We start from the raw sequence: 13206 nt of genomic DNA on the forward strand, positions 1-13206 counted from the left end.
CAGAAACACCACCAGAAGAACGTTAGGGGCCCCTAGGTCAGCCCCATCCCATTCATATCCCATTAATCTCTGAGGCAGCATCTTTCTGCCCCAAACCCATAATTTCCCTACCCACAGAGGCCCACAGGGAAAGAGCTGTGGCATTCTAGCCTTCCAGCAGGACCCCAGCCTCACCACGACACCCACAGCCTCTGTGCCTCCCCAAGGCTCCATGCTTTTCCCCATGCCTCCCTTCTGGAGCTTGAGTCATAGCAGGAGTTGGACCCCAGGCCCCTGACTGGATCCAGAGGAAGAGATGGGGGCTCTGTGATTCTTTGGGAAGGCAGCTTCTGTCCTGGGAAACATGGGAGCGGCCCCGAGGACGCTTTCCATACCCTCTCACCCTGACTCACATGTTCTCTCCTCAGATTTGGTCTAAGAACAAAAGAACCAGAGCAGGAAAGTCAGGGCCTTCAACGCCAGGAGGACCGGGCCAGAGTGCAGAAGGTGGACAGACATGCCAGCCGCCGTCTCTGCTGACGCGTGCCCCTCTGCCTCCACGGTCCGGCGCCTTGCCAGCGATGCAGGCCTCCTTACCCTGCAAACCAGGGCCTGGGCTGGTCTTGCATGTCCACGCCGACATCCGCAGTGGCAGGGTTCCCCCATCCTCAGCACCGCCCCCCACCCCGCCTCTGATGCCAGCCCCCTAGCCCCGCTCCACGGTCCACTCACCTGCCCAGCGCCCACCTGCACCTGCCTCCTGAGAGGCCGGTTTCTTGCCATCCTCATCCCTGTGCAGCGTCCTGGCGCTTTGAGTTCCCAGCGCTGCTCCCGCCCATCCTCACCCCCCACACATGCCCAGTCCACCCACAGTGCCAGTGGGGCCGGCTCCACGCACTGCCCCGCCGGTCTCCTCATGCAGCTCCCTGCCCGATGTTGGGACGCCAGCCCTGGGCGTCTCCTCCATTTCGCCTGTCTCCTGGGCCCTCACTCCCCGATGCTCTCAAGGCGGTCCCCTATCTGACACACACCAAATCCAGGCCTCTCTCTGGCCCCCGGAACCTAGAGCTTGTTGAGAGGTCGGAACTTGCACGATTGCTGGGTCATAGCGTAGCTCTACTTCTAAGTTTTTCCGGACCCTGCATACTGGTTTCCACAATGGCTGTGCAGATGTTTATTCCTACCAACAGCACTCGAGGGCTCCTTTTCCCCCCACACCCTCAGCAATGCTCCCTGTTTCCTGTCTGATAACTGCCATTCATGCTGCCAGGTGTGGGGTGATGCCCTGCGGAGGTTTGGGTTCGCACTTGCTTCATGAGGAGTGATGTCGAGCACCTTTTCATTGACCTGTTGGCCAACTGTGTTTTCTTTGGAAAAATATCTATTCAGATTTACTTCCCATTTCTTAATTAGACTGCACTTTTTAAAGTTTTATTTTAATTTTTATTTATTTATTTGACAGACAAATCACAAGTAGGCAGAGAGGCAGGCAGAGAGAGAGGAGAAAGCAGGCTCCCTGTTGAGCAGAGAGCCCGATGCGGGGCTCGATCCCAGGACCCTGAGATCATGACCTGTGTTGAAGGCAGACACTTAACTACTGAGCCACCCAGTCACCCCTAAAACCGTAACTTCTGAAATCTATGGGCTTAACCATCCTGGCAGGTCTCTGGAATTTCCAGCTTGCTCCTGTCCTAGACAGATCAATAGTCTTACAGAGCTGAGTGGCTGGGACAGGACCAGCTAGCGGGACTCTGGCCCCGGCTGACACTCGGTCTGGGAGAGGTACTGATAAAGGCAGGTGAAGGTGTTGGAACTCTCCTCCTCTCCCAGACACCCATAAGCTTCCAGCACCTGGCTTATGTCGTAAGGGGCAGAGGACAAGGCGGGCACTGTGGCCACCAGCCTGTCCAGCTCAGGGTCACAGTCTCCAGCACCTGCCTCTGGGGGACGGGGACATTTGGGGAGAGTGAGTCTGCTGTGGGCCAGGTGTGTGGGTGCTGGGGCTGTGTTCCTCCTGGCTGCAGGGGTGGGGCGTGGAAGCCCCGCTTCTTGTCCTTTCTTGACACTCTTTCTCCATTTAACTCGGCGGTTCTTAAACCAGACCTGTGGAGTGAAGAGGGGAGATTGGGGTGTGGGGGGGTGTGAATCCAGAAAGTGAAAGGGACCCAGGATGGTGGCCGTTCATCTTCCTTGGGAACCAGTCTTCCTTGGGGAGGCAAGGGGTCTTCTGCACACTGTACCTGAGGCTGGGGAGGAGCTATTTCTCACCCGTGGCCAGGATGGAGAAAGAAGAAAGAAGGGGAGGGCTTGGACCCCAGAGCAGGAGTCAGGGGGACTCTGCCAAATGCCAGGAGCTCTCTGCAGGACAAAGGGTCAGGGCTCCATAGGACAGTATACAGTAAGGGGTCTGGCTAAGGAGGTCCTCAAGAAGGATCTTTGTTATCCTCTCTGATGGATGCACACAGAAGAGGAGCATTCCAGAAGGAGCAATGCCCTGGGTGTGATTCTAGCTGGAGACCTCTGGTCTGGTTGCTTAGTGCCCTTACTGAGCAAGTCCCGGCGACGAGCTTCTGCAAACAATGGCATGTCTGACTCTAAAGGATGGCCCTTCTGGTCTTTGTGGTTTTGTGTGCGGCACAGTATAGGACAAGTGCTCCACAGGCAGAAAAGTTCCATGCTGACAGTGCCGGAGAAGCTACCATGCCATTTTGTGCCTCAGTTTATCCCCCGTGTAAAATGGGTATTTCTAGCACAAGAGTCGGGTTACTGACGCTTGCTCCATACAGGAGGGTTAGTTGTGATTATTTGGTCTCGAGACAAAGGGAAGGGAGAGGAAGCCGGCATTCAGGGGAAGCGTCTGGGGAGCACTGGGCAGGCCTGGCACACGCCCCAGGGGATCAGACCTGCACTACCGTGCATTGCAAATTGATTTTTGATGCCAGTGACTCCTGGGTGACATAATCTGGAAACTGAGTCAGACTAAACAAGGCTTCCAGCTCTGCTTTCTGATGGGAGGTGAAGGAGGTACGTTCTCGGCTTCTCTTCAGTTTGGCTGAGGAGAAGGGGACACTTGGTTAGCCCAAACCCGCCATCTCGCTGTGCTGTGTGAGCACAGACCCTGGAACTCAGTCTGGCCCCTCATTAGCCCAGCTCTTTGCCCCGGCGCTTTGGTTCCTGCTCAGCGCTGACGTGTGCTGCGTGGGAGAATCTGTTCTAAACAAGAAAAGGCCAGTCTCTCCAGTGCTGTGTCCACTTTTCCTCTCCCATTTTTGACTCAAGGAAACCATGTGCCTCTGGGTGTCACTCTTCCCCCGTTTAATCTGGGCTCACAACAGTCCCATCCAGACTGGGATCCTAAGCAGTCTCCTGGATCTCTGGGTGCCTCTTAGAAGGAAGTGAAATTTGGTAGTTAGAGGAAGGGCTCTTTTTTCGGAGAGAATGTACATTTACCAAATTTGGCCAAACACTGTGGACGCTGAGGCTGTATTAACCTCAAAAGAAAAATATTCACAGTTGCACCCAAAATATTACATGGGGGGTGGATTTAAATGGGTAAGATTTCCTAATTTTTAAGGAAAGACCACTCCATGATACAGTGAATTATTCCAGATGGGAAAAAAAGAAGTTATCACCTCCCAGCCAGCGTTGGGATCCCATCACCTTCGAGTGGTAGCTCAGATCAATGCGTACTGGCTCACTACTGTTAAATGGTCACGTGTTTCGCAAACCTCAATGCATCGGCGGCCTGAGATCCAATATTTTTGGAGTGTTTGCATCACCGTAATTGGCAGACAGTACAGATTCGGGCCCCTTACCTGCTGGCCGGTGTGCCATTCCTGCTTGGGTGGTAGGAAGCCTTTGCTCAGACCTGCTGCTGTCCTCATCTGTTCCTTGGGTGGGAGTACAAAGGATGTAAATCCAAAGGCCCTGCATTTCCCCAGATCCCCCCGCCACCCCCTCTGAAAGGCCACTCCCCGGCATGCTTCCATCCATCCACTCAGAGGCCCCCAGTACAGCAGGGAACAGGAAATACATGTTACCAATACAGGAATGTGACTAAGGATGTGGAGGACCGGCCCCTACAACAGAAAATCATCCAGTGCCCGGCATCAGTACTGCCCGGACTGCAAAACCCTCATGTAATCCAATATTTTTGCTAAGATTTAATTTTGAAATATATCAAAAATACCTCTCACGGGGTGCCGGGTGGCTGAGTCATTAAGCACCTGCCTTTAGCTCAGGTCATGATCCCAGGGTCTCGGGATGGAGCCCCGCATCAGGCTCCCTGCTCAACGGGAAGCCTGCTTCTCCCTCTCCCACTCCCCCTGCTTGTGTTCCCTCTCTTGCTGTCTCTCTCTGTCAAATAAATAAATAAAATCTTTTTTTTAGGGCGCCTGGGTGGCTCAGAGGGTTAAGCCTCTGCCTTCAGCTCAGGTCATGATCCCAGGGTCCTGGGATGGAGCCCCGCATTGGGATCTCTGCTCAGCAGGGAGCCTGCTTCCTCTCTCTCTCTCTCTGCCTGCCTCTCTACCTGCTTGTGATCTCTGTCTGTCAAATAAATAAATAAAATCTTTAAAAAAAAATCTTTTTTTAATGTATCTGCCTTAATTTTCATAATATTTTACTTTATTTTTAAAAGATTTTATTTATTAGCGTTCAGAGCAGGGTGAGAAGGGGTGGCAGAGGGAGAGGGAGAAGCAGACCCCCCACCGATCAGGGAGCCCGATGCGGACCTCCATCCCTGGACTTTGAGATCATGACCTGAGCCAAAGGCAGACGCTTAACTAACTGAGCCACCCAGACACCCCGGCAATTTTTTAAAAATCTGATCTCCAGGTGACCCCAGGAGCACGAGGTTTTGCCTGATTTTTCTTCCTTTTTGAGTCAGTGATACTGTCTAGCCATTGTGAGGATCAGGCAAGGGGTAGGTGGGCTGCGGGGGGCCTCTGTTGTACTGTGGCCTCAATTATTCTTAAAGTTGCGAGGTCAGACTTTAGTTAAGAACTTGAAGGACCGACAGCATGCAGCCCACCGACCAAAGTTGACCTTGGCCCTTTATTTACATTCTGTAAATAGTCTGGTCTTTAAAAGGGAAAAGATCGGGGCGCCTGGGTGGCTCAGTGGGTTAAGCTGCTGCCTTTAGCCCAGGTCATGATCTCAAGGTCCTGGGATCGAGTCCCGCATCGGGCTCTCTGCTCAGCAGGGAGCCTGCTTCCCTCTCTCTCTCTCTCTGCCTGCCTCTCCATCTACTTGTGATTTCTCTCTGTCAAATAAATAAATAAAATCTTTAAAATAAACAAATAAACAAACAAATAAATAATTAAATAAAAAGGAAAATATCTGCCCCCTAAGAGAAAAAGCTCTCGTTGATCCCCCCCCCAGTCATTAAAGGTCACTCAATGTGGTCATCAATACTTCTCTCTCTCTCTCTTTTTTTTTTTTTGGAGGTCATTAATATTTTTCTAGAGAATTGTCAGGTTTTTCTATTTTTTACATTTAGCAGCCAAGAGATATTTCTATCTTTTTATTTCTGGTATGTTTTTTGGTGCCTTTTTCTACGCTCTTGTTCGGTATCTGTAGATGTTTATTTTGTCTTTTTTTTTTTTTTTTTTTTTTAAGCGCAAGCATTCTCACATTTAATAGCACCTTTAAAATAAGCATCACTAAAAAATAAAATAAAATAAGCATCACCACATTTTAAAAGTTTCCAAAATGAATCTATAAATGGTAATATAAATTTGAAAATGCAGACTTAAATTTAACCTTCACTATGGTATCAGAAATGTTAAACACAGTGAATCATTGCCTGGGAGTCGTTAAAATGTCCTTAAACAGGACGCCAGCATCTTACCAGCACCTTGGAAACGACATGGCCATGAGTCTCAGACTTGTATGATCTATACCTGATACTGTGTGGGCCACTGTGGTCTTCAGTGGGTAGTCAATGCTATGATTTCCAGAATTAAGTCCCCAAGTCTTGGTTTTCAATAGATCTTAACTTCTTTTCATACCTAGTGTTGAACACAGGGCTCTTCCCAAATGAGGCAAAGTGCATCTAGTTTAGAGATCCATTTAGAGAGTCCATGGGCTTATTGGACTGAAACCACCTGTGGCAGGTGACCTCATAAAACTAAGGGATCTCTCTGTTTCAGAGGCTGTGAGAACCTTTTAAGGCAATGAGTTTCTCTCCAGGTCACTTTGATACTACTTTTGATCTGGCCCAGTTAATATTGTTTTACTTTGGGCGCCTGGGTGGCTCAGTGGTTTAATAAGCCTCTGTCTTCAGCTCAGGTCATGATCTCAGGATCCTGGGATCGAGCCCCGCATTGGGCTCTCCTCTCGGCAGGGATCCTGCTTTCCCCTCTCTCTCTGCCGCCTCTCTGCCTACTTGTAATCTCTGTCTGTCAAATAAATAAATAAAATCTTTTAAAAATATATTGTTTTACTTTACTTTTCTTTCTTTTTTTCTTTCTTTCTTTTTTTTTTAAAGTAAGCACTACACCTAACATGGGGTTTGAGCTCAACCCCCAGGTCAAGAGTTGCATGCTCAAAAAAAAAAAAAAAAAAGTTGCTGCATGCTCTACCAACTGAACCACCCTGTTTTTTCCTTAAAGCATCCTCACACGCCTTTCAGTAAAATCTTCAGAACAGATTGGTAGTTTATTGTGAAGCCTGAAAAGTTTGGGGTCACTGGCTGTTTCAGATAGGAATACCTAGGCAACTTCCAAAGGCTCCTGATTCCTGGTTGTACGTACAGATCCCTAGAATGCTGTCTAAAGCATTTGGGGTCTGCTGGATCCCAAAGCATTGGAAATGCCACCTGTCAGGTCTTCTGTGTATCTTCAATACCAGCTTCAGCTGGGTTTAGCTGATCTCTCTGTGAGTCACCCTGACCCTTGTCTTAGCATAAGGGGAGGTTGAATTGTTCCTGAAGCTCCTCATGGACACGACCATCTGAAGTACGTGAAACAGCAAAGATCGTAATTTTGGTCAAAATTCATGATTCTGTCCTTCATCCCATACGTGTCAAAGTATGGCTCCATATAGGTAATCTGAGTATATTCCTCATTGAGGTCTAATGTGCACTTGTCTATAGGGTTGGAACCCTTGAATACCTCAACCACATGCTCTCCAACTCTCTCCACAAAATCCCTCCAGCCTGTGAGAGAGTGGTATCTCTGCACACTGGGTGTTGCGGGCTCCTCGTACACAAACCCCTGTCCGTCCACATTCCCAAGCCAGCACTGTAAGAACCAACACAAAAGCAGGTACTCACTGCAGTATTCTTTTAAGTTAATTTCTGCTCTTAATTTTATCACTTCCTACTTTCCCGTTTTACTGATCACTCCCATGTCTTTACATTCATAGAGGCTGCGGCTGCCCCTCCCAAGCTCCGAAGCCTAATTACTTTGCTGTCACTTGGCCCTCCAGTTCTCATTTTCTTTAGTTTCCAGATGAATGAGGGGTTGCGTCTTTAGGAGTTTGCTTCTGTTTGTGATTGCATTAGGTTCTTTGTTTGTTTGTTTGTTTACTGTGGTTAAAATATACATAACATTTACCATTTCTACCCTTTTTAAGTGTACAAGCTCAGTGCCAATAAGTGTATTCCCACTGTTGTACAGTCATCCCCAAAATTTCATCATCCCAAACTGAAACTCTGTACCCATTAATAAAACGGTAACTTCACATTTCCCCCCATCCTCTGGCAACCACCATGCTACTTTCCATCTACAGACACATCTAGAGACTTCGTATAAGTGAAGTTGTACGATATTTGTACTTTGGGTATCAGCTCCCTTCACCCAGCAGTGTTTCCCATAACATGGGGGTCCACCCATTTGTAGCATGTGTCAGTGTCTCCTACCTTTTTAAGGCTGGATAGTATTCTGTTATATGTGTATATCACATTCTGTTTATCCATTCAGGCCATTGATATGTGGGTTGTCTCCACCTTTTGGCTCAGGCGTTATGTTTTTGTTACATGCGTTGCTTCAGAAAATATGGTCCATATAATCAACATCATGATGTGTTGAGGCTTCTTTAGTATGCTGCGTCTTTAATTAAGATGGAATGCATGCTAATAGAGTCTATGAATTCTGTATTCAGTCCATACCAAACAGTTACCTCTGGTGTAACCAAATAGTGCTCAAACAGTCACCTACAGAGCAATAAGCACTGGGAAGGGGTAAAACTTGCGGCTTAGATAGAGTCTCAAGAGAAACTTTTGATTTTTCTTCATGTTTGAAGTCCCCCCAACCCCTATTAAGGCTACTGATTATAGTTTGAATGCTAAAATGCAGTTTTGTTTGCATTGGAAAGTTGTTTCCTAGGGAGAGGTAGTACCTCGACTTCCCTGGAAATATGTTGAAAGAGTCTATGAATGCCAGCAGGTTCCCTCTTTTTTATTTTTTTTTTAAGGATTTTATTTTTATTTATTTGTCAGAGAGAGCGCACACGCACAGGCAGGCAGAGTGCCATGCAGAGGCAGAGGGAGAAGCAGGCTCCCTGCCAAGCAAGGAGCCTGATGTGGGACTCGATCTCAGGACACTGGGATCATGACCCAAGCCAAAGGCAGACACTTAACTGACTGAGCCACCCAGGCATCCCAGCAGGTTCCCTCTTGACCCATCTGGAGCCCTATTCTCTTCTCCTCTGGAAAATGAGCTACAACCAAAGCCAGAGGTTCATGGTGTTGATTCTTGGAACATAAAGGGTGCCAGGGTGGCTCAGTCCATTAAGCCTTGGACTTCGGCTCAAGTGATGATCTCAGGGTCCTGGGATTGAGTCTTGTCTCAGGCTCCCTGCCCTGTGAGTCTCCCTCTGCTTGTGTGTCTGTGTGTCTCATAGGGCTTACTTTAAAAAAAAAAAATTGGAAGTACTCAAAGTGCTTACCTGTAACATAAGTGTTTCTAAAATATGGCATGTTCATTCTAAGATATTCTAGGCTGCAGAATGAAGGAAGCTCAACTAGATTACCTGGTGGAAAAGAAAAGAAAAATTTTTTTCAAATCAACAGCAAGTATTCCATTTACATAGAAAAACAAAACGTAAATGTTCAGAGAAAGTTCGGGCCATAAGTTTGAATGGAAAGGAAGCCTTCTGGGGCACCTGGGTAGTTCAGTGGGTTAAGCCTCTGCCTTCAGCTCAGGTTACGATCCCAGGGTCCTGGGATCGAGCCCCACATAGGGCTCTCTGCTCAGCAGGGAGCCTGCTTCCCCCTCTCTCTCTGCCTGCCACTCTGCATACTTGTGATCTCACTGTCAAATAAATAAATAAATAAATAAAATCTTTAAAAAAAGGAAAAGAGGCCTTTTTTTATTCTTTGGGTCTTGATTTATTATTTTTTTTAAAAGATTTTATTTATTTATTTGACAGAGATCACAAGTAGGCAGAGAGAGAGGAGGAAGCAGGCTCTCTGCTGAGCAGAGAGCCTGATGCAGGACTCGATCCCAGGATCCTGGGATCATGACCTGAGCCTAAGGCAGAGGCTTTAACCCAGTGAGCCACCCAGGCGCCCCTTGATTTATTTTGTTTTTTTTTTTAATAGGGAATCTTTTTTTATTTAAAATTTTATTTATTCGAGGGACACCTGGATGGCTTAGCCATTAAGTGTCTGCCTTCAGCTCAGGTCATGATCCCGGGGTCCTGGGATCAAGCCCCATGTCAGGCTTCCTGCTCAGCGGGAAGCCTGCTTGTCGCTCTCCCACTCCCCCTGCTTGTGTTCCCTCTCTCGCTGTGTGTCTCTCTCTCTGACAAATAAATAAATAAAATATTTTAATAAAATAAAATAAAATTGTATTTATTTGAGAGAGAGAGTATGAGGCAGGGGAGAGTGGCAGAGAGAGAGGGAGAAGCAGGCTTCCTGCTGAGCAGGAATCAGACCTCGTGCTCAATCCCAGGATACCGAGACTGACCTGAGCTGAAGGCAGCTGCTTAACCAACTGAGCCACCCAGGTGCCCCTCTTTAGGTCTTAATTTAAAATGGGAATAGAGGGACGCCTGGGTGGCTCAGTTGGTTAAGCAGCTGCCTTCGGCTTGGGTCATGATCCCAGCGTCCTGGGATCGAGTCCCACAATCGGGCTCCTTGCTCGGCGGGGAGCCTGCTTCTCCCTCTGCCTCTGCCTGCCATTCTGTCTGCCTGTGCTTGCTCTCTCCCCCCCCCTCTCTCTGATAAATAAATAAAATCTTTAATAAATAAATAAATAAATAAAATGGGAATAGATGAGGGTACCTGGCTGGCTCTCTTGATGTCCAGGTCATGAGTTCAAGCCCCACACTGGGTGTAGAGATTAAATCAAAAACTTAAAAATAAATAAATAAATAAAAGGAATAGAATTCCTGTCTCTAGGAAAGCTTTTCCTTATGGAAGCATTCCAGTGAATAAATACAAAAAGAATGAAAGAAATACAAAGTCAACCACAGGACTGATTGTTGTATGCAAGAGTCATTAATGACCCTAAAATCCATCAGCAGAAGTGTGAGGAAAAGCAGATTATTCACATAGTCACACAGCATATCCCTAACAAATGTTTTTCATTGGAAAGGAAAAGTTGTCACCACCTTAGCCAAAAGATTACCAATGACAAGTTTATCAGCATCATGTACTTCCAGTCACGATGCCCTAAGAAGGACACACACCATTTCCGTAGTCATCTTGCCAAGAAAGGATAACGTGAATGCAGTCAGGAGAAAGCATCAGGCAAATCAGACTGAGGGACTTTATACAAGGTCACTGACCACGACCCTTCCAAAATGTCAGGGTCAACACGGACAAGAAAGGACTGAAGAAATGTCACAGATTGGAGGAGGAGGAAGGGGACAGGACAGCTAAATGCTAAGTGAGATCTTGGATTTGATCCCGCGGCATTAGAACAACATTGTTGGAAAAACTGGTGAAATGTAAAGAAAGTCTGTGGCTCAGGTCATAGTACTGATCCAGTGTTAACTTCCTGGTTTGATACTTGTACTGTGATTCTGAAAGACCACGGGGCAGCTGCCTGGTTCAGTCAGTGGAGCAGGTGACTCTTGATCTCAGGGTTGTAAGTTTGAGCCCCACGTTGGGTGTAGATATTACTTACAAATAAATTCTTTAAGGGGCACCTGGGTGGCTCAGTGGGTTAAGCCTCTGCCTCGGCTCAGGTCATGATCTCAGGGTCCTGGGATCGAGCCCAGAGTCGGGCTCTCTGCTCAGCAGGGAGCCTGCTTCTCCCCTCTCTCTGCCTACTTGTGATCTCTCTCTCTGTCAAATAAATAAAATCTTTGGGGAAAAAGAAACTTAAAAAAATAAATAAAATCTTTTAAAAAAATTAAAAATGAAAGATCATATCAGGAGAAGCTGGAGGAACAGTCTACAGCAAGTCTTGTACTATTTTTGCAACTGTTGTATAATCTAAAATTCTCGAACTAAAAATGCCTTTTTTAAAAAAGATTTTATTTATTTATTTGACAGACAGAGATCACAAGTAGGCAGAGAGGCAGGCAGAGAGAGAGAGAGAGGAGGAAGCAGGCTCCCCACAGAGCAGAGAGCCCGATGCGGGAAGCCCCTAAAAATTCTTTTTAAATTTTTAAATAGTGCAAACTTAAGTATAAATTCTATCATGCTCTATGTCTTGTTTAGCAACTAATATTCTTAAAAATAAGTCCGGAGGGGCACGTGGGTGGCTCAATGGGTTAAAGCCTCTGCCTTCGACTCAGGTCATGATCCCGGGATCCTGGGATCGAGTCCCACATCGGGCTCTCTGCTCAGTGGGAAACCTGCTTCCTCCTCTCTCTCTCTCTCCCTACTTGTGATCTGTCTGTCAAATAAATAAATAAAATCTTAAAAAAAAAAAAGGTGGGGGCGCCTGGGTGGCTCAGTGGGTTAAGCCTCTGCCTTCGGCTCAGGTCATGATCTCAGGGTCCTGGGATCGAGCCCCGCATCGGGCCCTCTGCTCAGCAGGGAGCCTGCTTCCCTCTCTCTCTCTCTCTCTGCCTGCCTCTCCATCTACTTGTGATTTCTCTCTCTAAAATAAATAAATAAAATCTTAAAAAAAAAAAAAACTTTAAAAAAAAAAAAGTCTGAAGCACTGGTCTATGGCCAGATTTTAAGAGCCACATATACCCCACCATAGAAATGCACCATGATATAAGTTACCAGAACTTACACATAGACACTTAGATTGTTTCCACGATTCTGCTTACATGGATCCTGTCATGAACTTGAATGTGTGTACCTCTCTGTATGTATGAGCATGTATTCTTCAAAAGTAGATTGCTAAGAATTTGGGGGGATTAAGAATAAAGACCTGCCTTTCCACACTGTTGGTGGGCATGTGGAACAGTGCACCCATTATGGAAAAAAATACCAAGGTTCCTCAAAGATTCTATATCTCGTCACGTGGGAAGATATGGATGAAACTTGAGGACATGCTAGGCGAGATAAACCAGTCCCAAAAGGAAACTATGGTGTGAACCTACTCATGAAGCATCCAAAGTTGTCAAAGTCCTAGAAATAGAAAGTAGAGAAGTGGTTGCCAAGGGCAGGGGGGAGGGGAGGTGTTAGTGTGTAATGGGTGTAAGGTCAGTTTTAGGAGATCGGTCTAGTTTAGTTCCAGAGATAGGCACAACCTTATGTGATGAGCCTAACAATAGGAGCTATACAGTTAAAAATGGTTGAGATGGCAATTTAAAGTTAGGTGGTTTTTGGGTGCCTGGGTGGCTCAGTGGGTTAAAGCCTCTGCCTTCGGCTCAGGTCGTGATCCCAGGGTCCCGGGATCGAGCCCCACATCGGGCTCTCTGCTCAGCAGGGAGCCTGCTTCCTCCTCTCTCTCTGCCAGCCTCTCTGCCTACTTGAGATGTCTATCAAATAAATAAATACAATATTTAAAAAAAAATAAAATAAAATAAAGTTAGGTGGTTTTTGCCACATTTAGAAAAAACAAAAACAACCAGACCCTAGACCTTGACGGCTGAAGTTGAAGTTCCATTTCTGGAATGGACCAGAACATGAAGGTCAACTTATTTTAGCTTCTCTGTGTCTCCTCAGGGAAAATGGTAACAATTGTTAAACCTCACAGGGTTCTTATGAGGATTAAATAAGTTGACATATAAGAATAAGAATAGTGCCCTGTGCGTTTGGAGGGCTATGAAAGCAATGGGTGTATGGTCCCTGGGAGAAAAGATAAGAGCCTCTGCATTTTAAGGGGACGAAGATAAAGAGATAAGCAAAGACAAAAGTACAAGGGTCAG

At 46.7% G+C, this 13206-nt stretch overlaps 1 pseudogene; it reads right to left on the minus strand.

Moving 5' to 3' along the window:
* Positions 1–6068: 6068 nt before the first annotated feature.
* On the minus strand, positions 6069–8880 carry LOC116580079 (annotated as a pseudogene).
* Positions 8881–13206: the final 4326 nt, after the last annotated feature.

Source organism: Mustela erminea, chromosome 19 (genome assembly GCF_009829155.1).
Source record: "Mustela erminea isolate mMusErm1 chromosome 19, mMusErm1.Pri, whole genome shotgun sequence".
Taxonomy (NCBI): Eukaryota; Metazoa; Chordata; class Mammalia; order Carnivora; family Mustelidae; genus Mustela; species Mustela erminea.